The sequence below is a fragment of the Rattus norvegicus genome, chromosome 8 (assembly GCF_021556685.1).
Source record: "Rattus norvegicus strain SHRSP/BbbUtx chromosome 8, alternate assembly SHRSP_T2T, whole genome shotgun sequence".
Taxonomy (NCBI): Eukaryota; Metazoa; Chordata; class Mammalia; order Rodentia; family Muridae; genus Rattus; species Rattus norvegicus.
In genome coordinates this window covers 80,613,467-80,635,526 of record NC_141541.1, presented here as the reverse complement: position 1 = coordinate 80,635,526, position 22,060 = coordinate 80,613,467, and the positions used below count along the sequence as shown (strand labels likewise).

Below are 22,060 nucleotides of genomic sequence, written 5' to 3'. Positions count from 1 at the left end.
ACCAGCACTTTCTTCAATAGTGCTTCAACTCTGACCCAGAAAAATCAACCATACACCCAAGCATCCCCCAGACACCAGGCCACACACCCCAGACCTACATCTTAGCATTTCCTGAACTTGTATTTCATGATTTCGTGAAGAAATCGCACCATTTAGTTGGTATTAACTGGTTTTGTATTTACCAGAGAATAGGCAATAAATCCCTAGAGCGTATAGTTAAGCACCACACTTTGCAGTGTTACACACATTAGATTGATTCATAGTCTCCGGCCTATGCACAAATGTATTCATTACCTTTCAACAAGCCAGGATTACACAGTAGAACTGCCAATCCCTAAAATTACTTTTTAAAAAATACTTTATGTAACTCAGAAACTGGCTCATCTCTTTGAAGGCTGGAGACAGGTTAATATTTTACTTTTCTTTTTTTTCTTGTTTTTTTTTTTCAGGAGAAAAGATAAGGACCAACTATCAGGAGAAGTTATGAATATGAGGCAGTAATACCGAGAGTTAGCTCTCTGTGGTGAAACTCACTTTGAAACACTTTCACAGACGGAGGCTCCTTTCTGACATCGAGTTGAAATCACTTTAGCATGGATAATTTCTAAATGAAATAGTTTCTGAGGGTGGAAAAGAGCCATATTGGATTTTATCTGGTTATTAAATTCAAAAAATGTCTTGTATCGAGAAAGTGGATATTGTCCCAGCATTATTAAAATATTCTATTTAGAAAAATGACATTGTTACTTATTCGAAACAGATGTTGGTCTAGATAAAGGGAAATGCCTTCACAGGTCTCAAACACAAGCACGTGGGATTACAGAAAAATAATTATAGCTTGTGTAGGAACCGAGCAGACAGTGTCTGGGTGATTTGCTGCTGTCTGACAAAGGACCCCAAAACTTTATGGCTTCAAATAAGGACTGGACATTTTTTCTTGCAAAGTAGATTCTTTTATACTCTCTGTGGTACCTGCTCGACTCAGCCATTGTAAGTCAAAAAGCAGTCAAAGGGTACGTATACACAGGTGGGCAGCCCTCTTCTCTACACAAAAGAGGCATTGGGTGTTGACCTGGGCTATAGCTTCTTGGCGTCTGGTTTATAAAAGCTCATTATTCTGCAATGTTGGTATTGGGTCAGGGCATCTGGCTTCTTGTCATTGTGTGGCCTAATGGATGTGTATGCCTTGAGTTATGGGATGGCCAGTTCTTCTTGGTCTCCATCCCAAGTCCAGCAGTGGACTGGACTGTTGGCTGTGTGCCTCAGTGTGCCTGCATGAACTTCTGTCTCTGGCTAACATGGTGTTTCCGCCATAGGAACTAGACCGCTGAGAGTCAAAAGCAAAAGCTTTGAGACCTCTTTAAGATTTGGCTAATAAGTCCCATGATGCCATTTTAAAGTTCGTTAGTCAGGATCATAAAATCAGAAGGGAAAAAAACCCATCCAGCCTGACCTGGAGAGCTCCAGATATCGGTGGCCATTTTTCAGACAGTAAAGTTTTATCAAAAGAGAATGTACTAATTTCTGCGAGGCTTTTGCTGTCGAATGTTTTCTACTTTAAAAGTCTGTTCGTACTTTTTGTAATCCTCCTTCCATCCTTACAAGTCTCACAGCAACAACATAAAAGTAAGAATAATGAAAAACAAGACTTTAATCTAAATCTCTCAAAGTACTTGCAAATGTTTGTGAGAAGGGAGTTAGGAGAGTGAACGAGATCTTCCAAAGACTGAAATAATCTTTTTGATTGGTAACAAGGAACTTAGTTAAAATTATAAAACCCTCTTGGCCTCCCACATACCCAATATTATGGTTTTCGGCCTTTAAAATGCCATCTCAAACAGCCCAGAAACCATACTACTCACACAGCAAAGCACAGTGGGAATTCCAGTTGATGGTGGTACGTGAGGAATGTTTGGGATTATCTCATCAACGTTCTATCACCTACGTGAGCTACCTGCACAAGACCTTCTTCTTGCTTATTCTCCAATCCAGTTCCCGGCATTCAGTAAGTGCTAAGCTAATGGACTTGGAAAACAAACAGAAGGAAAGTGTTCTCTCAATGCAGTGAATTTGTTCTCACACCAAATAACAACTTGAATTGCACACGAAAGGGAACAGAGAGTCATGAAGACATTTACCAAATCACTCACATTATAAGAGTAGGTCAGTGACATTTATTTTAAAGCCACAGAGAAGAAATTTTCCTGATAATATTCAAACAGTTTTTTAAATATAGGGGGGACCCTTAAACACAAATGTATCAGACCATATATTATTTTACCTAGGGACTAGATTAAATAGTTGAATTTCCATTTCTTAAAGGGTAAAAGGTTTGAAAGATAAATTTGTTTTTAATACAATTCAGCCAAATGGGCTAAAATACAACAAATGTATTCATTTAAAAGCAAATGGTATGGTTTGAGGGAAAGCAGGACCTGGCCGCCATCCTCTCCTGGCTGACAGCAGCATGGTCAAGCTGTGGAGATGCCTGTGATTGCTTCTTCAGCACTGGATCTGGTCTCCGAATACAGACTCGCAGCTTCTGCAACAATGAGCTGGGGCGGCTGTCACAGGTTGCATAGGACTTCTTCATCTCCAGAAGAAAATTCTAGATGAATTTCAGTTTTAAAAGGTCACATTTTTGCATCAGGATCTCTTGCCAAGCTGTCTTCACACCAGAGAAGCAAAAATCTGTGGGAGAGTGAAATGTGCTGTAATGAAGCTTTCCTAAACACAAGTCCTTAGAACAGTAGAACAATTCTGGTTTGTTATTGTTGCCATTTGCAATAATGATTGAAGAAAAATTTAACGGTCTATTTAGACTTGGAGTGTGCTATCTCTCCAGACACCTGACAGAGTAGAATCACAATACTTCCAACCATGTATTTAATCTTGCCTTAGCCTGAGAGGTCCTCCCCCACACCTGCCTACTCCAAGCTCTTTCGGTTTTTAGCATTACAAAGAGTTCAAACTTCACAGCCTTATTATCAGAGTTCTTTACTTTTAGACCCTTACTGTCTAGGCTCAGTGGCTGTCAAGGCTCAGTTCAAGGTTGATGTGGTGGTTTGAATGAGAATGATTCCTGTGGACTCATATATTTGAATGTTTGGTGGAACTGTTTAGGAAAGATTAAGAGATGTGGTCTTGTTGGGGAGGTATGTCATGAGGGTGGGGCTTGAGGTCGCAAAAGCCTACACCAGGCCTAACAGTGAGCACTCTCTCTGCCTCCCTCTCCCTCTCTCTCTCTCTCTCTCTCTCTCTCTCTCTCTCTCTCTCTCTCTGCCTGCCTGCCTGCCTGCCTGCCTGCCTGCCTGCAACTTGCAGATCAGATAGGAGCTCCCAGTCATGTCTACCTGCCACCATGATGATTATGGACTAACCCTCTACTGAAACCGTAGACAAGCCTCCAATTAAATGCTTCCTGTTATAAGTTGCCTTGGTCATGGTATCTATTCACAGCAATAGAACAGCAATTAAGACAGTTGTCATTATCCATGCTCCAAAACTCCTTGAAAATGTTTAAAATACATCCCCCATTTGCTCCCCAGTGCTCTTCTAGCACTTGCACAATTTTGGTTGAGAAACGAGAGAATATAATCTCTCTGAAAAAAATTAAAACCTCTGTATGCCTTCATTTATAACAGCGTTATTCACAGCAGCAAAAAGTGGAAGCAACTTGGGTATATGTGGATGATTGGATAAAGAAAACATGGTACATACATCCACGGAATGCTACTCACTCTCTCAGAGAAGGAAATTTTGACACGTGCTACGACTTGGCCATCCATAATACCTTGGGAGCATTACAATATGGCAGAAGTCAAATAAAAAGGATAAATGTTTGAGTCCATCTAAATGAGCTGTATTGGATCATAAAATCCATAAGACGGGTCATAGAACCATAATTTCTAAAGGCTAGAAGAGGAGATATGGGGTAAAATTCCAAGGCCATAGAATTTCAGTTTTGCCAATTGAAAAAATAATTTAGAAGTGGGTGGTGATGATAGTTGTTCAACAGAAAGAATTTACTTAAATTTAGTTTAAAAAAAAGATGAGTCATTTAAACATAAGGATTGACAATGTAATTCAGCTGCTGGAGTGCCTGCCCTGCTCTAGATCAGTAAGGCTCTAGGATCAGTCTCCAGCACCACACAGAACTTGATGTGGCGGGGCATGCTGTAATCTTCATGTTCAGAAGGTGGCACTGGAAGGATCAGACACTGAAGGTTGTCCTCCACTACACAATGAGTTCAAGGTCAGCCTAGGCCACATGAGCCTCCTCTTTGAAAAGTTAAATAAATAGGGTCAACAAGATAGTGGGTAAAATAAGCCTGATGACCTCAGTTCAATCCTAGGGTCCTGCAAGTCATCTTCTGACCTCTACATGCATGCCATGGCAAGGGTGCATCCCCCAATACATACATGCACACATACAAACACCCACACATACATACACATACCAACACAATCACACATACCAACACATACACACATACATACACATACGCACATACATACACACAATCACACAACCACACATACCCACACATACACACATACATACACACACCCACACATACACACATACATACACACAACCACACATACACACATACATACACACAACCACACACACACACATACATACACACAACCACACATACATACACACACCCACACATACACACATACACACATACATACACACAACCACACATACACACATACATACACACATACACACATACACACATACATACACACATATACACATACATACAACCATACACACACATTCATACATACACCCATACATACACACATACCTACACACACCCACACATACACACATACATGCATACATGCACATACATGCATACACATACAAAAACATGCATTCATGCATACTTACATACATGCATACATACATATAAAAATAATATGTGTTAAATTTTATTTTATGTCTAATCACAAAAAATTCTGACTTGCATGTATGTCTCACACCAGTTGCTAAGTGACTATCTCTACCCACAGAGATTTTACAACCTTAAAACCTTTTCTTTTCTTTTCTCTGTATAACATTTCAGACCATATTGATGTAATTTCTTAAAATCTTCAGGCATTTTTTTATTAGTCAAATTGTAACCCACTGCAGTTAAACAAAGTCCAGTCCACAGTTATCTGCACAAAGTCCTTCCCACCGCTGCTCTTTCAGTTAGGGTCTGGAAGGGACGACACCTTTAAGATTCTCAGGAGGCCCTTTTTAAAATTATTTGTTTCTATTTTGTATGTAAGCTTTGCTTACATGTCTGTATGTACACCACATATGTGCCTGGTGCTCGAGGAAGTCAGAGGATGGCATTCGACCCCCCTGAAACAAATTGTGGAGGATTTAAACTACTATGTGGATGCTAAGAACAGAACGTGGTCCTCTGCTGCTGACCACTGAGCAACCGCTCCAGCTCCATGAGAAAGTCTTCTCTTAGTTAAGAAGGTCTATGAGATACGCACTGAAGACTCTTAGATCAACCTCTTTGATGAACCATTTTTATTTTCTAAGATTATGATAATGAACCCAATATTCTTCTGTGGATTTGACCTTTGCTATCAACTTTGGCTCTCTTAGAAAGCTTGAAGAATCATAATTTTCTTTTTAAATTCAGTCCTATATTCCTCATATCTTTCTTCTAACCTTTTATCAAGGGCAACAAGAAGGCACCAAATGGCAGTGTTGGTGTTCTTCCAGGGAACTTCACTGGGTAATCATGTGATATGTTGGGTTTAATTTTCTACTTTCTAGTTTATTTCAGGTTCTGGAGTTGTTAAAATCCTGCAGCTGTGGATAAGAGTGTCCTTTTCTCTCCTGTTTCTTTGTGTTTTTATCTGCCTGGAGTCTACTGGACCTTCTGATAGGAGAACTTTGAAACCTCTTCTTGCTGGTCTTGGTAAAGATTCGTAAATCATAATGTCCTTCTTTGTTCTGACCAAGAGGTGAGTGGGTAGACAGCCCAAGAATGCTATTCAGTCTTGGTTTCTTCAGAACTCCATTTCCAGCAGAGAAATATATGCATAGAAAGGAAGATTCAATGGTGTGGCACAAGCCTGCAACCGTAGTACATGGATGACTGAGGCAAAAGGATGGCGAGTTTCAGGCTAGCCTGAGGTACATAGCAATAAACTGAAGAACAGAAAGGGGGTAGAGAGAAAAGATGAAATAGCATTGCCTTAAAGACTGATATCAGCCGAGCATTAGAACCATTTTGACTCTTGTCCTCACAGCTAGAATTATATGTTCCTTCTAATTTTTTCTGCAACTTGGCATTTTTGATTGAGCACATTCCTTATTTTATTTTATTTTATTTTACTAGACTGAATATTTGTGTATGTACATGATGTATATGTGTATGTAAATGATGTGTATATAAGTGTGTGTATATGTATGTGTGTATATATGTATGTGTGTATCTATATGTCAATATATACATATATAGTGGAGAAATAGCTTTACAATTTTATTTTAGCAATAAAAATTTACAATAGCTTTCTGCTTAGAATGAAATGTGGAGAGGGAAGGAATGTGGTGGGGCAGGGGCCAGTGCTGTTTCCATTTCTCTGAACTGGCTGAGATGATAAGCATGTTATATAAAAAGTTGACCATCATGTCCACTCTGGCTAGAAACAAGGGAGAAACAACAGAGAAATGTCAGCTGGAGAGATCTGGCTGGTGTTTAGAACCCAAGTTGCTACAAGTAAGAGACAACTGTCTCAGCTGAAAGCAGACAGAGACAAAACTGCCAAAGGAAGGCCTCTTAAACTGCAGCCTACAGTCAGGGAGGAACAGAAGTCAGAGGACCACAGACCAAATGATCTCCTCCAAGTTAGCCGTAATGGAAGCAAAGTCGAGGCATCCAGAAACTTAAGATAAGAAGGAATCCTGGGAAATGCTTATGATGTGCCTGCCTCCTTTGCTTGGGAAGGGCTTCACTTCATTCCCATTTTTAAAAATAATTTATTTATCTTATATATGTAAGTACATTGCCACTGTCTTCAGACACATCAGAAGAGATCATCAGATTCCATTACAGATGGATGTAAGCCACGTGTTGCTGCTGGGAATTGAACTCAGGACCTCTCGAAGAACAGCCAGTGCTCTTAACCACTGAGCTATCTCCCAAACCCCTTACCACTGTTTTAAAGCCCTGCCATGTTGTAGTTTGCTCTGGAATTGTCTGTATTTTGATGCTAATTCTACTGCCCCAAGGACAGCTGCCTACTCACTTACTCTGGACCCAGTTGACTTCACCAGAACCTTCTCCCCATTGAATGTGTAAAATACAAGTGAAGGGCAGGTACAGGATAGAAGGAGGCCTGTTATTGGAGGAGAAGGAAGGATGGGCGGGAGAGAAGTCTGAAGGAAGAGGAGGAGACTGAAACAGAAGGAGGAAGAGACAGGAGGGAGAGGGAGAGAAGCCATGGCAGGTGATGTTAAGATTCCACTCTATGTATTTAAAGGTTGTTATTAATGTTCTTAAGGGATGGATGGTACTGGGCTTTGTATGTTTAGGTGGGCAATTATATCTTATCAATTGGGCCAAAGGTTATTGTGTTGTGTGTTCTTTCATGTAGCTATTTATGTGTAAGAAAGTGTGCTTGGCTGGTCTGGGCCACCACAGAGTTGGGATGTGTGTTTTGGGCATGGAAACCTGCCTTAGGAACTAGATAGGTAAAGAGATTGCTGCCAGGCTCAGAGAGAGGCCTTTGGCAGTGTGATATGGGATGGAGCACAGCAGGTGAGATGTTTTGCGGACTGAGAATTAAGATATCCAGCAGATACCTTGGGGCACTGTGGTATAGACCTAGTGAGGGATACTTTTTATATTTTTACAACAACACTGCCACTGAAGAAAATGGGGAAGGTCAGCCAAGACTGATTTGTATCTTTTTTCTCAAGCTATTGCTTGTTACTGCCCCCCAGTTGAGTGTGCAAAATATAAGTATATTTTGCACACTCAGCATACCAAGGGCAGTTAAGTGTATGCTCTACATACCAATGGCACAGGAAGTGCACCAAATATAAGCATATTTTGTACAGTCTGGATACCAAGTGCAGAGGAGGGACAGAACTCTTAAGGTCTATGGCTATGAAAGGACATCCTGGTCAGTGTGCGGTGTAGTCTCACGAAAGTAGACAGAGACAAATTGTCAAGGGAAAAACTCATGTTCGTATGCAGACAAGAATGTGCTCATACATACACATAAATCAATATAAATTTCAGAAATCAGGATGTGATAAACACTACTAATTAGTAAGCATGGTACACTGTTTCTTCCCCTTCTACCGGGCTTCTTTTCCCCTCTATTAAGGTGCTCTAATATCTTCCACCATTGTACATTAAACATCAAAGTTATCATTTGGCCATGTGGAGGTTTGAATCAGAGTGATCCTTATAGGCTCTTAGATTTGAATACTTGGTCACCAAACTATTTGAAAGGATTAGGAGGTATGCCCTTCTTGGAGGAAGCATGACGTTGGGGACAGGCCTTGAGGTTTCAAAAGACCTATCCAAAACCAGAATTCCTCTCTTCCTGTTGTTACAGATCTAGATATCAAACTCTCAGCTACTTCTATAACACCATGTCTGCCTGCGTGCTGCCATGCTCCCAGCCATGATGACAGTGGACTAAACCTCTTAGACTGTAAGCCAGCCCCAGTTAAATGCTTTCCTTTATTAGGGTTGCTGTGGTCATAGAGTCTCTTCACAGCAATAGAACACTGATTAAGAAAGCCATCAGTTATTGATAAACAAGGAGCTATTCTGAATTCACCTAAGAATGATCCATGTCACCAAGATATCCTAGAGCTGGAAGCAGAAGTTGGCCAAGAATCTAAGGAAGGAAGGAGCTTCAGTATGAAGTTAAAAGAGTCCTAATACCATGTCTGTGTGTAAAGAATGGGAAGGGTGGACGTGGGTGTTGAGTGATCAGGAAGAATCACTGAACAAATAATTGGCTTTACTTTCCCAGCATTCCAAGTTCCATCATGAAGCCTTTCTTCCTCCATACTTGAATCAAGTTGTAGAAAAACCAAAGCTATACCTCTGTCTTTGGTGGCTGTAACTCAGGACTGGTGTACAAATATCTCCAGAATTCATTATCAAGGAATGACTCCAGAGAGCTCATGTAGTCCCAGGAATATCAATAGCTTTTCAGAATCATAGTTTTGATGGATGACTAGGAAAGAGACCTCTTAAAGGTTTTCCTACCTCCTAACACCATACCCTACCACCTATACTTTTACATACAGGCTCCTGGAGGACACTTCACCAAAATCAAAAGGCCACTGGACAGATGAAAAACAGATTAGCAATATTGAGTACATCCTGCTCTTAATATTAATGATACTAAATGCCAATATTGGAAGACCATGAACCTAATAATAATTTGAATTATTCTCTTTTTTTAAATCTCCAAAGTTCACATTTGTGTGATTTGTCATTTGTCTGTTACAACTGCAAATGTGATTTAGGTTCTTCCACTGAGACACACACACTCAGACCACCAGGAGAAAGGGAAGCCTGGTATACCTCATTACCATGGGGAAGCACTTCAGGAATTTCAGGTGCTGGCGTAATAGGTTTTGTCAGGAGACAGAAAACTGATCCCATAAACTAACGGAGGCCACAGGACATTCCTCAGGTAGAGGCAAGTGTGGGGGCCTAGAATACATCAGGCAAGGTCAGAGAAGAAGAAACTGTTAGCAAAGGGAGTCCCCCTTTACACACTGAGCCCCAGAGGGCCATCTGATCAATGGTAGACTTTGACCTTAATTAGTAGAGCTTTCCACAATCTTGAGTCTAAATGAGGCACCTTGCCTGGCGGTGCAGAGATGTCTTCTGGACAGGTGGATTCTACAACGAGCCGCTGGGAGTGTTCATCCCCTCATCCAGTACTTACCACATGGATTTCAGACTTCCTATACCCAAGCGTCACTGCTTAAACAACTTGACTGGTTCTTGTGGCCTGATTCTGAATTCTGTCTAAAAGAAGCATACAGAAGGGTCAAGTGCATATAGTCAAAGGGGAAAAAAAACAGCCAACTGCCCAGTGTAACGCGTCATCATGAAGAACACAGGTCAAGGGTTTTGTGCTGCTGAATTTTCTCTAATGCTCACAGCTGTGTTTGTGTAGTCCTTATAAAGCTAGTTGACACCATCTGTTCAAGCGGTGTGAGGACATTCAACTCAGTTCAGCATGCAGTGCAAGGAGTAGAAGCCCCTTAGAGATCTTGCCGAACACTCATTTCATAGATTAGGGGACGCTTAGGAAAATGAATCAAATTGTTCCAAAGTCACACATCCAAAACAGTGGCAGAAAGAGAAGGCACGCCCAAGCCTGATGACTCCGGAGCCAGATCGACTTCCATTGACATCAGCTAAAATCCACACTGGACACAGACTGCTCATCCCCAAGTGCCTGAGTGTGATGCAGCCCCAGCCAGAGTCCTACACATCCTTCTGACTTGGTTTTATTCTTATCTCCTCTCATCTCACTCAATAGAGAAGCTCATTCCAAAGACACTTTCCCTAAAAATAACTAAAAGACACGCTGGAAGAAATTAGCATAATGTATTTTTTTAATCTATAATTTACAGCGTAATCTAAAAATGTGCGACAAAGTAATTCTTGTGCTGAGAAAACTCCCCTGGGATGTTTGGTTCCATTTAAAAGCATCTCAGTATGGGGGTTGAGGGAGCAGCAGCCTGTGGCACTCTTCCACCAGGGCAAAATGTTATTCCAGTGATTCACAGCAAGAAGCCTGACAAACACTCTGTGTTGCCTTCTCAGTCGGTGTAGAGAGAGGTTCTTGCTATCAGGATAAAATGAGGATTGCAGTGGGTGGTCCTAGTCTAGCCTTCTGCTTCTGTCCTGGCTCAGGTGGTTGCCCTGGAAACAGTGGGGTTGCAAACACATATATTTGGAACTTTTAAAGAGAGCCTGTGCACGAAGGGCTGATTTTGATTTGCCACTGGTTTTTCTGAAGGCTCTTCCTTGGAGAGGGCGTGCCCCTTGGACTACCTTGAAAGCTGGTCCAGTCCAGCGTCTTTGGCAAGGTCCAGCTGGCTGGCCAGAGTCTGGCAGACAGGGAAAGGGGCTCTGCTGATGGTGATTTAGCTTTGACTCCTCACACAGATGGTTCTGATCTTCTCCTCCCCCACCTAAGAATTTTTCTAAAATGACACCCAAGTTTTTCTTGGCAGAAGTTATCATTCCTGGCAAACAGTTCACTGCAGCTCTAATTATGATGACAGCTTTAATGGAGAAGATAATCATATTAAATGGTTCTTATTCTGTTCCGTGTGGTGAATTAGTGACTGCCATGAAATGTGTTCAACAGCCAAAAGTAAAGAGAAAGGGTAACATGCCCGCGGGACAAGTTAAGGTTTATAAGGATTCCAAAAGCGAGTAGGAGATGGCCAGAACAGCCTCTGGGCCGTGCTGGATTTAAGGGCTTATACCTCCCTCACTGATCAAGAAACCCTACTCTCTTCATGACTCTTCGATGGCAAACATGACTCTGTCGCTCGTGAACATAGTAAGGAAGATTTATTCAAGACGGTCTCAGTAGGGATGGACTGTACCCCGGAAGGTGAGAGGGATCAAGATCTTGTCTCAGACAAAGTAAAGTGAGTGTTGACGGCCGCTGAGCAGAATGGCCAAAAGGGGACACTGGACTGAGAAGATTCTTCCTAAACTGATACACCAGCTTTGCTGCTGATCACAGGCCACATAACAAAGGAAAGGGTTAAGAAGTTAATAAGATATCGAGGGTGTTTGGGTATCAGATGACATCATACTAATTGGGCTAGGCAAGCCCAAGACAAGCTAAAGAGAAATGAGCCGGAGTAAAGGCCCAGTAGAGAAAGGAATTCAGAGGATCCAGCTGTGGTTTGAGTCCAGAGTGTTCCCCCATGGTTTCTTGTTTGAATACTCGGTCCCTAGTTTGTGGTACTGATTTAAAAGCCATGGGAAACTTGAGATGGAGCTTGGCAGTCAAAAGGAAGGCAGTCTTTGAAGGCTGTACCTGCTTCTGGTTCCAATCCCAAGCTCTTTGCCATGGTTTCCCAGGATGGGGGAACACTGCCACATGTTCCCATTGTCATGAATTGTGGCGTGCCTTTCCCACTGGGATGGACTAGATTCTTCTGAAACCATGAGCCAAAGTTCCCTTAGGTCATTTCTGTTGGGTAAGCCAAAGTAACTAATGTAGAGTCCAGGAGAAAACACTTCCTGGTAAAGGATGGGCAAGGACTTTTCTGATTCTAATAGCATAAAAAAGCAACACTAAGCTCACAAAAGAGACCCCACGAAACGAAAAGGCTTCCACACAGCAAAAGAAACAACCTAAAGAAGAGAGAAAGTCTTTGCCAGATTCACATCTGACAAATTAGTATACAAAAAGAACTTCAAAGCCATAAATAATCGGTACATGAAATATGCAGACACGTCTCAAAAGCTGGGCAGATAGCCAGAAGGGACCTGGAAAAGTGGTCAGTGTTCTTAGCTGTTAGGAAACGCACATAAAAACATTTAACTGATGAGCCATTGCTCTAAATCCTAATAAAAAATTTTGAAATAGCCTCATCCATTCAGTCGAAGATTAATTTGGAAAATAAGCATCCACTCAGACTCACATGTAGTTAGAAATACATTTACTTAGATTATCTTATTCAAATACAATAATGTCCATCCATAGAAAGCCTATTTACTAAACTAAAACATTGATGTACAGTTTTCATTTCATATTAATGTGTTTATTTTTTACTATAAAATTCTTACTAGGAAAAGAAACATTCTAAGCTGTTGTTTAAGCAGCAGTACACATAGCCTCTATGTGTTGTAACTGAGGATTTGTTGGCGGGGAGGGAGGAAGCTCCTGTGGTGGAAGCTCCCCTCTTTATTCTTGTCTTTCATCTCTTTTTCACTCTTTTTCCCAGGAGATGTGCTGTTCCTGGGAAGCTATTTCCCCACTGGACTTGAAGGAGAGGAAGAGGGTTCCATATCAGAGGTCTGCTTGAAAAGCCACCATGGTGGTTTTAACTCATCAATAAGGTCTTTGGATACATTATTTATCTTTTTGCTTTGTTTCCACATATGCATGGGAACCTGCCTTCCTAGAAAGGGATGTAGCGGTGCGAGCCTGGAACAAGTCTGCAGCTGGAGCTGAAGAAGTGGAGAGTCAAGGGGAAGCATCCTTGGGGGAGCTGGATTAATTGCTTGTTAGTGCCAAAGCCTTGTCACATCTGTGAGGAGAAAGAGAGAGACTGGGATGGGAGAGGAAAGATGGAAAGGGAAGGGAAAAGAGAGATCCAGAGGGAGAGAGGGGAAGAGGGAGGGAGGGAGTGAAGGGAGGAGGGAGGGAGAGGAGATCAAATGTGAGGGCAAACTGGAAGCCCACCTGAGAAGCAAGTAAGACCTGATGACTGAGGCGGAAACATAACATAAGAAACAGCATAAGGTGGTTTTATAGCATCTTAAACATAGGCACCAGCAGCCCAGCCTGTAGGCGGGCGCGCTCACCTGCCGTTCTTCCACTGCCTGTATCCTGTAGTTGTGCAGTTTGGGTGAGTTCTCAGCCAGAGTTGGGGCACGGCACATCTCCCCATCCAGTTGACCTCCAGAAGCCCTGACAACTGGGCTCTTCTAGCTCAGCTTCTGGATAAAGTGAAGGATGTTACAATTAGGAAAAGGTTTCAGTCCAAGGCTCACAGAAACTGGCAAAAACAAACCCATCTCTCCTTTTATTACGGAAGCAGAAGCAACCAGAAGACAACTGTAATGTTTCGCGTCATCACATTTATTAATATTTCCCTTTCCACCCAGGATGCCAGGGCCTCTTGGACCTTGCCACTTGTGTCCTGGATCCCCTCTCACTATGGAAAGACTTTCCGGGGCTCATACTCTCCAGTGTCTCTACAGTTCTCTTCCAAGTCATTCACTTAATCAGCTACCTATCTGTCGCTTATCCAGCATCTGTCTCTTTTCTCCACCCATCTTCCATCATCTGTGTATTCACCTGTCTCTTCATCCACCCATTTTATTTTATCTTAAATATGCTCTCCCTAAGATCTATGCTCTTCTCTCTCTACCCACTACTCAGATGGCTCACCATCCGAGCAAGTCTCTTATTGGCTTCTTGGTGATCGCACCCGGGTTTGGCTTTGCTGTACCTCATTGCTTTCTTAGCAGTCTACCACCTCCCTTCTTTTAGCCCAATTTTTGAGTCATTTAAACTCCTGTCCTTTAGATATACATGCTCTCTTTGTAGGAGATCTTATCCCATGGCTTTAACTTCTATCTCTTTGTCAATAACTCCCAGATCTATGTTCTGCAGTCCTGACATTTTGCCCCAAGCTGTAGACTTAGCAAATCTTTCTACCTAACGTTTTCATCTGATAACTAATATTTCAAACCAAACATTTTCAAAATAGAGTTTGGTTTTCTCCCCCAAACTTATCTGTCCCAGTTTTCCCCACGGCGGTGACTGGCTTTATTTATCCTGTAGCTCAGCTTGTGTGTACTTAGACCTATATGGCATACAAGCCCATGTACACAGGAGACCCTGCCTGGCCCAGTGCGCTCTTTGTGAAGACCAGGATAGGAAGGAATGTCCTCCTCATATTCCCAGCAGGTGGTTGCCAAAAGTGGTGCCTTCGTTGTCGCCTCCTCCGCTCAGGATTCTGCAGCATCTGATTGCCTAGGAAATGCTAAATCCAAAGTGCTCCAGGAAGATGATTGGTCTGAATTTCTGCATCTAGTTAACCACACCAGCTTGGTAGACAAATGATCTTGTTCTCAAGAGGGTGGGGAATGAAACGTTTCCAAAAGGCAGTTTCCTAGAGAAGGAAAGCCATGGGTAAAGTCATCAGGTCTGTCCCCCTGGGACAAAATGTTCTCACCTCAGTGGCTGGAGACAGTCAAGTGGACTGGGCTGGGTTGGGTAGATTACAGAAGACTGCAGGAACTATATACAAGGCTGGCTAGAAGGTCGCATTTGCACCTGAGAACCAAGAAAACCCTTTTTCTACTGAGCAAGCCAAGGAGAAGAAATGAGTGAAGAACTAACCTCTAGGAGTTGAACCATATGATAATGAGTGGCGTGGGCCCTGACCCCACGACTCTGAACAAAGCACAAACAAAGCACAATGCAGCTATTTCAGCCGGGCAGCTTAGTCCAGGAACACCGCCATTTTCTTGGACATGTACTTTTTAGGGCTGGCCTGCAGGTGGTGGTGTAGCCCACAGAGGATTGTATAAGCAAGAGACCGATAGGATGCTAGACCTAGATACATATCTATATTAGGATTTTGTCCAAGTATGTCTTACTTACTTGATTCCGGATATGATTCATTAGGCATGAGGGAATGAGACCTTAGCCTGACAAATGACTCCTTGCCTATTGATCTCAAAACCTGTTCTAATTCAGATTAGTGACAAAAGAAAGTCCCTTCCAGGAGGGCTTAAAATGTCCTTTCTTGCTAGTTTTGAGTATCCACAAAGAGAAGACATCTATGGAGTCAAGTGGCCAGTTCTGTCATGATGGTCTCTAGAATCAACTGAGCACTTATCCTCCTCAGCCAAGCCATCCCAGTTTAGCCAAAGTCACAAAGACCCCACCACAGTCCTGTGTTCAGTTACCCAGGGAAATCTTCATGTTTCCATCGTACCACTGCTCATCTATGGGGAGCCTAGAAGGGAAGCCTGGAGTTTTAAACTTAGTTCAATTGAGTGAGTCACGTGATCTCTTTAAGTGAATGCTGTTAGTTTATATTTTATCTCCGTCCCTTTGTTCTCTTCCCAGCTAGCTTCTGTGTATACTGGGCTTGGAATACGTTGAGAAGGAACGTGGCAGTGGGGGATGGTATTACCTGGATCCTCATTTGTCAGATTTTCTACTCTCTGAATTGATGGTCACTGGAGTGTTATTTTCCCAGTCTGGACTTTTGAGGAAATTACCATGGTCCTGGTTATCTGAATGTTCCCACTCAGCTAACTCTTGCTTATGTCCGGAGCCATCTGAGGTACCTGTGTGCTCTCAAAACTCCTGGGTCTGTCAGAACACTGGGGACTCACTGGATCACCTGTGCAATACCCAGTCTTGTGAGCTCCGTGGTGACAATGGGTCATGCTCATCTGTCAGCTTGCCTCCCACTGCCGCCTCCTCATCTCCCTCATTGCCAAGAATCTGGCCTCTGGCCTTCTTGTGTCTGCTCTGTGTTCGTTTTTCCTTCCTCTTGGAATTGGGTGGGGCAGTCTTTCAGTAGTTCATCTGTTTTTCAATCTCCTCTCGGGCTCTAGCAGTGAGTTACACGACCTACATTTCATGGGCGTACTTAAGAAAAGACACCAAGAACTGTACCCTTTAGATTAGCTATTAATAAATTTGAATTTCAGAAATCCTTCTGGGCAATGTCTAAGTCTTACTGTGAAACCAAAGAAACATGAAATCAAAGGAGAGGTCAGAACCCGACTGTTCAGTTACACTGTCCATCAAGGTAACGATTAGCTCCAAGGAGGTATTTACATTTGAAACAAACTTGGGGCTGGAGTTAAGACTGCTTGCTGCTCATGAAGAGGACCCACATCAGACCACAGCTGCCTGTAACTTAACTCCAAGAGAATCAGACGCCCTCTTTTGACATCCATAAGCAATTACACTCACTTGCATATACCTCCCCCAGCACACAGACTCACAATTAAAAATAAAACCTTCAAAAACAACAATAAGATAAGTGAACTTAATGAAAATATAAAACTTCAGGCTCTGAAGCCATATAAGCCACAGTTCAAACTTCAGTAGTCCCATAGGCGGATATAGATCATTAACATGATAGCTCTTTTAAAGGAAGCTCTAAAAACCTCTATCTAGATGTGTGGGAAACTTCCTGGAAGAATAAATTCTAGAGGATATGGTTCTACATCTGAAAAGATATTCTGAAACAATTACTTGTGGTGCTCTTTGCTCTGAACTCCCAAGAGGCTGGCTTGGTAAGCCTCGCCTATTTGCTCAAGGGCCAGTGTTGCTCTCTGTCCCTCCTTATAGGAAGCTATTTGTATTCTGAGGCCTGGGTTAAACCAAGATTTTACCTATGAGCGGTTTGAGATTTCAATAGAGCAGTATCAGAACACTAATCCAAGAAGAGGAGCCTTTGCCTGTGGGACCCAGGGTGGCCGCAGTTTAAACCTATGGGGCTGGCCTTGCTCTCAGATAATCACACCCAAAGGAGAAATCAAGGCAGCTCTGTGGGGCTTACGAAGGAATTTACTCACGAGCAGCCATGCCAGAGCCCACAGCTGCACTAGTGCTGGCCAAGCTCAGATGTTAACTCAGACAGCCGCTCAGGGAATGTCTGTGGCTAGAGCAAGCTGTCCGGCCAAATAGAAGTGGCAGGAAGCAAGGCCCTAGGATGTATTGGAAAGCATGCCCAGGATTTCCAGCTGCATATGTTTCCATCCCAGCCATGGGTGGGAAGGCTGAGACATCACAACGTTTCAGAAAACTGGAGCAGCATACCCAGGACCTTATGCACTGGGAATAGCATCCAGATTTGCTCCCTGGACTCTTGAGCTTGACAGACTGTGGGGTCCGGGAGTATGTGTGTGTATAACAAATCTAGTTTGCTTCCACCTGAAGGAAGAGGTTTCTAGAAGAGATCAGAACATCAGAGCTTCAAAGTAAGTTATCAGTAGAGAAAATCTACCCGTCCAACAGCAGGAAACCTAGGAACCCAAACAAAAATGAAAGGTCTGAGGTGGAAAGATACACTCAGATGTCGCAGACATTTTTTTTAAAGACCAATCAGTTAATTCCCATAGCTTGCTTGAGTGTAGCAGACTCGAACCTCCACACTGAAATGCTGGTAAGAATGCAATAAAAAATAACTTCAAGATGAAGAGTTGAATGCAAAGGACAGAAAGGGGGTTTAGAATAAAGAGAGAGAGGGATGCAAATATGACTCATCAGGTAAGAGCATTGGCTGCTCTTTCAGAGGACTGGATTGGGTTCCCAGCACCCATGGGGTGGCTCATTCCATTTCCTGGGGATCTGTTGTCCTCTTCTGGCCTCTGTATGGGTCACAGTACTCATATGTACACAAACACAGTACACATGACTTAAAATAAAACAGGTATTTTTAAAAGAAGAATAATATGATTAATAATAAATACACTAATATAACACTGCCTGAAATTTTCAAAGAACTGATGATTGCGTTGTTAATTAAAAGGACAAAGATAACACTGAAAAAACAATAGGTTCTTTCTGGCTGACTTTTGAGTCATTTGATGGTCAGTCTGAATGGTCACCGTTCAGTGTCTCTGTCTCCGGCTTTGGGTAGATGAAGGCTGACCTGGAGCCCATGGGTATGGGGGCTGGCTGCCTTCTTCTGTGAAAGTGCAGAAGCTTTACGAGAAACTGAGCTCTCTGAGATGCGGATTCCAGGGACCCAGGAGATATCCTTGAAGGGGACTCTTGAAGTACTATGCCTGTCATGAAAACAAGAGAACTTGAAGGCCAGACTTTTCCTAGCTTGGGGAAGTAGCATGGAAGTCCAAGACTTTAGTTTCTCTAAGGTCTCTTTCCATTTCATCCTGACTTGTAATTCCAGTAGAGAAGAAAAAACAAAACCAACCAACAAACAAGCAAACTGGGTCACCTCAACAGAAAGTAGTAAAGAACGTGTCTTAGTTAGAGTTTTACTGCTGAGAACAGACACCATGATCAGGGCAACTCTTATAAAGGACAACATTTATTTGAGGCTGGCTTACAGGTTCAGCGGTTCAGTCTGCTATCATCATGGTGGGAAGCATGGTGGCATCCAGGCAGGCACGGTGCTGGAGAAGTTCAGAGTTCTACCGTTTGATCTGAAGGCTGCTAGGACAAGACAGCTTCTAGGCAGCTAAGAGGAAGGTCTCAAAGCACACCCTTACAGTGACACACTTCCTCCAGCACAGCCACACCTACTCCAACAAGGTCACACCTCCTACTAGTGCCACTTCGTGAGCCAAACATATTCAAACCATTACAGAACCAGCACTTGAGAGGCAGAGGCAGGAGGATCTCTATGAGTTCAAGATCAGCCTAGTTTACAGAGCAAGTTCTTGAACAGCCAAAGCTACACAGAGAAACCCTGCGTTCTACTTCTAAGAAATACATCTAAGATATAATTTAGAGTGGTCATAAGCAAGTGGACAAAATATATTAGACAAGATAATTTCAATTAAACATATAACAAATGATCATCAAGTTTTCATATGTGTAGTAAAATTTGAATGGATAAGAAATTCTATCGTTGCATTGTGGCAAAAAGATGAAGGGAATAATTTGCAATGAAAAACTGTCATTTTGAACATGGGCATACCTGTGTGTTGGAATAGTGCATCTGTATGACGTCAAAATCACAAAGAGAAAACAGGAAATTCATAATCACATCATTGTAGATGTAAATAACCACCTTACACTCCCAAGTCACAGAGAACACATCTTCTCAAGCCAACAGGTAATTTATACAGAAGCAAATATCGATGACCAAGAATTACCCCACACTCATTTGCTGACAACTCAATAAACTCGGAAATCGGTACAATCATCACATTTTTGCCATCTACTTCCAAACTCCTAACTACTAATAGAGATAATTAATGCAAATTAGCAAATTTAGTACAGGTCAGACAATCAATTACACTAGTACTAAGGTATATAAAGCTTTAAAAGCATATAATAGAAAGAAAAGGAAGCATATATCCTAAAATTTTTTAATCTAATCTGGAGGAATAACTCAACAGTAAAGTACATGTTTAGTGTATGCATAACTCTATTCAATCCCTAGCACCCAGAAACAGATAGATGATAGATAGATTATAGATAGATGATAGATAGATTATAGATAGATGGTGGATAGATGATAGATAGATGATGGATTGATGGTAGATATCGATAGGTGGTAGATAGGTAGGTGATAGATGGTAGATAGATGATTGGTAGATAATATGTAGTAGATAGATGGTAGATGATTGATAAATAGTAGATAGATAGATAGATAGATAGATAGATAGATAGATAGGAAGGAAGGAAGGATAACGCTGACCCATCCACAAGGCACCTCACAACCTCCTGCAACTCTAGCTCTCGGGGAATCCATGGCCTCTTCTGGCCCCCAGAGTCACCTGCAGTCACTCTCTCCCACCCTCCCCAAAATTAAAAATAAAAAGAAATCTTTTTTAAAAGGTGAAATGCAGGTTACAGACTAGGAGAGGTTAATTATACCAGTTTGTATTATTAATTACAACAATTAAAATGTTATTGACTATTAGTATCCAGAGAAAAAAACAAAAGATCTCTACAAATCAACAAAAATAAGTAAATAATGTCATTGAAAAATTGTCAATGGGTCAATATTTGTCACAGGGAACCCAAGTAATCAAAATACATAAGAAAAATATCCAACCTCAGTAATTTAAAATTTCAACAACTTAAAACCATAGTGAGTTACTGTTTGACAGATCAGCAACATCAAGGTGTCTGGGAAGCCTGTAGTGGTAAGGATGGGGGAGGGGCAAGACAGAAGAGAGAAACAGGAAACAGGAGAAAAGAGAGGAGGAAAAGGAAAGTGAAGAGAAGTGCAGAGGGAAACAGGGAGAAAGGGGAAAGAAAGAAAACAATATTTTAGATTGATTTATTGTATTTGTATGAGTATTTTGCATGTGTATTGTGGGCATGTCTGGTGCCTGTGGAGGTCAAAAGAGATTATCAGATCCTCTGGAACTGGATTGACTATAGATGATTGGTTGTGAGCCACCACATGACTGCTAGGAATTGAACCTTGTTCCCACTGAAAGAGTAATGATGGCTTTTAATGAGCCATCTCTCTGGGTCACCCAAAAGAACTTTTTATACACAGCTGTTTTGAAGCTATGTTATGAAAAGAAAGATGTTGGAGACCAACGTTGCAATATTGGATACAGTCAGGCACACCATCTGTGGCCAGGCAACTGGACTGTGGATGTATCATTTAAGAGATCTCACCTGTGCTCCCAAGACTGCATGAACTACAATGTTTACTGCAAAAAGAAAAGCAAACAACCGGAATGCTCAGATATGGAATTATGGATGAATGATGTCAGAGTCACACAACAGACTACCTAATACATATAATTGAATTGATAAAACAGGTGGAGAAGACCCAGGTAGTGATGGCACATGCCTTTAATCTCAGCACTTGGGAGGCAGAGGCAGATCTCTTAAGTTCAAGGCCAGCCTGGTCTACAGTGAGTTCCTGGACAGCCAGGGATATACAGAGAAACCCCAGCTGGAAAAAAACAAAACCCTCAAACAGGTGGGGAAGACTACTGGAACTTTCAACACTGTCACCTTTGTGCAAGGGGAAGTGGATGTTGGTTAAAATGTATCTGTAATATTAAAACAAACAGCTAGCCCTAAAGCCGCTATGGCAAGACATGAACCCAAGTCAAATTTTCTAGAGACAAAGGCTGTGACTCCTACCTACAAACTAAGAAATCATTTCCAGACTTGCAATGGAAAAACCTGAGCCACAGAAGGGTGTGAGCATTGACTACCGTCTGTAAACAGTTGAGGAGGTGCCTGACTGCAGCAGCCCCAGCTGAGGAAAGGGGACACTGGAGAGCCAAGTCAGCAGTGGAAAAAGATACGTTTTTGCTATATCGTCAGCCTGTTGTATCATTTGCATGTAGTAATAAATAAATATAAATAAATAAATAATAAAAAATAAATTTTAGTTGATATGATTCCTATTACTAAGTAAAAGCCAAAACCACTGTTCCGAAGAATATTTTCTATAAATTGTAAGCATAGTCTTCGGTCTGCTTTTCTCCTCAGGGACTGTTTTTTGTCATAAGCCTTCACTAATAAGTTCCTTACGCCCAGTCAGAAGTGTGTAGTGCGCCTGCTATGAGTGCCTTAACTGTGCATCTATTTATATGGGATGACGGATACTTTCCCTAATAAATCTCACCACTTCTGCTCA

The 22,060-nt window shown here is 42.0% G+C and overlaps 1 long non-coding RNA gene across 7 annotated transcripts in view; it reads right to left on the bottom strand.

The window, feature by feature from the left end:
• Nucleotides 1-2,137: 2,137 nt before the first annotated feature.
• LOC108351742 (uncharacterized) overlaps nt 2,138-22,060 on the bottom strand; it is a 30,395-nt gene continuing 10,472 nt past the window's right edge. For 5 of the 7 annotated variants that reach the window (XR_015627845.1, XR_015627841.1, XR_015627843.1 and 2 more), the window contains 3 exons: nt 13,578-13,712; nt 9,955-10,037; nt 2,148-2,691 (listed from right to left, as the gene is read on the bottom strand). This is a non-coding gene — a long non-coding RNA (uncharacterized LOC108351742). Of the gene's footprint in view, nt 2,692-9,954; nt 10,038-13,577; nt 13,713-18,406; nt 18,543-18,824; nt 18,972-22,060 lie in introns of those variants that run through there. The other 2 variants (XR_015627844.1, XR_015627839.1) reach the window with 2 other exon arrangements.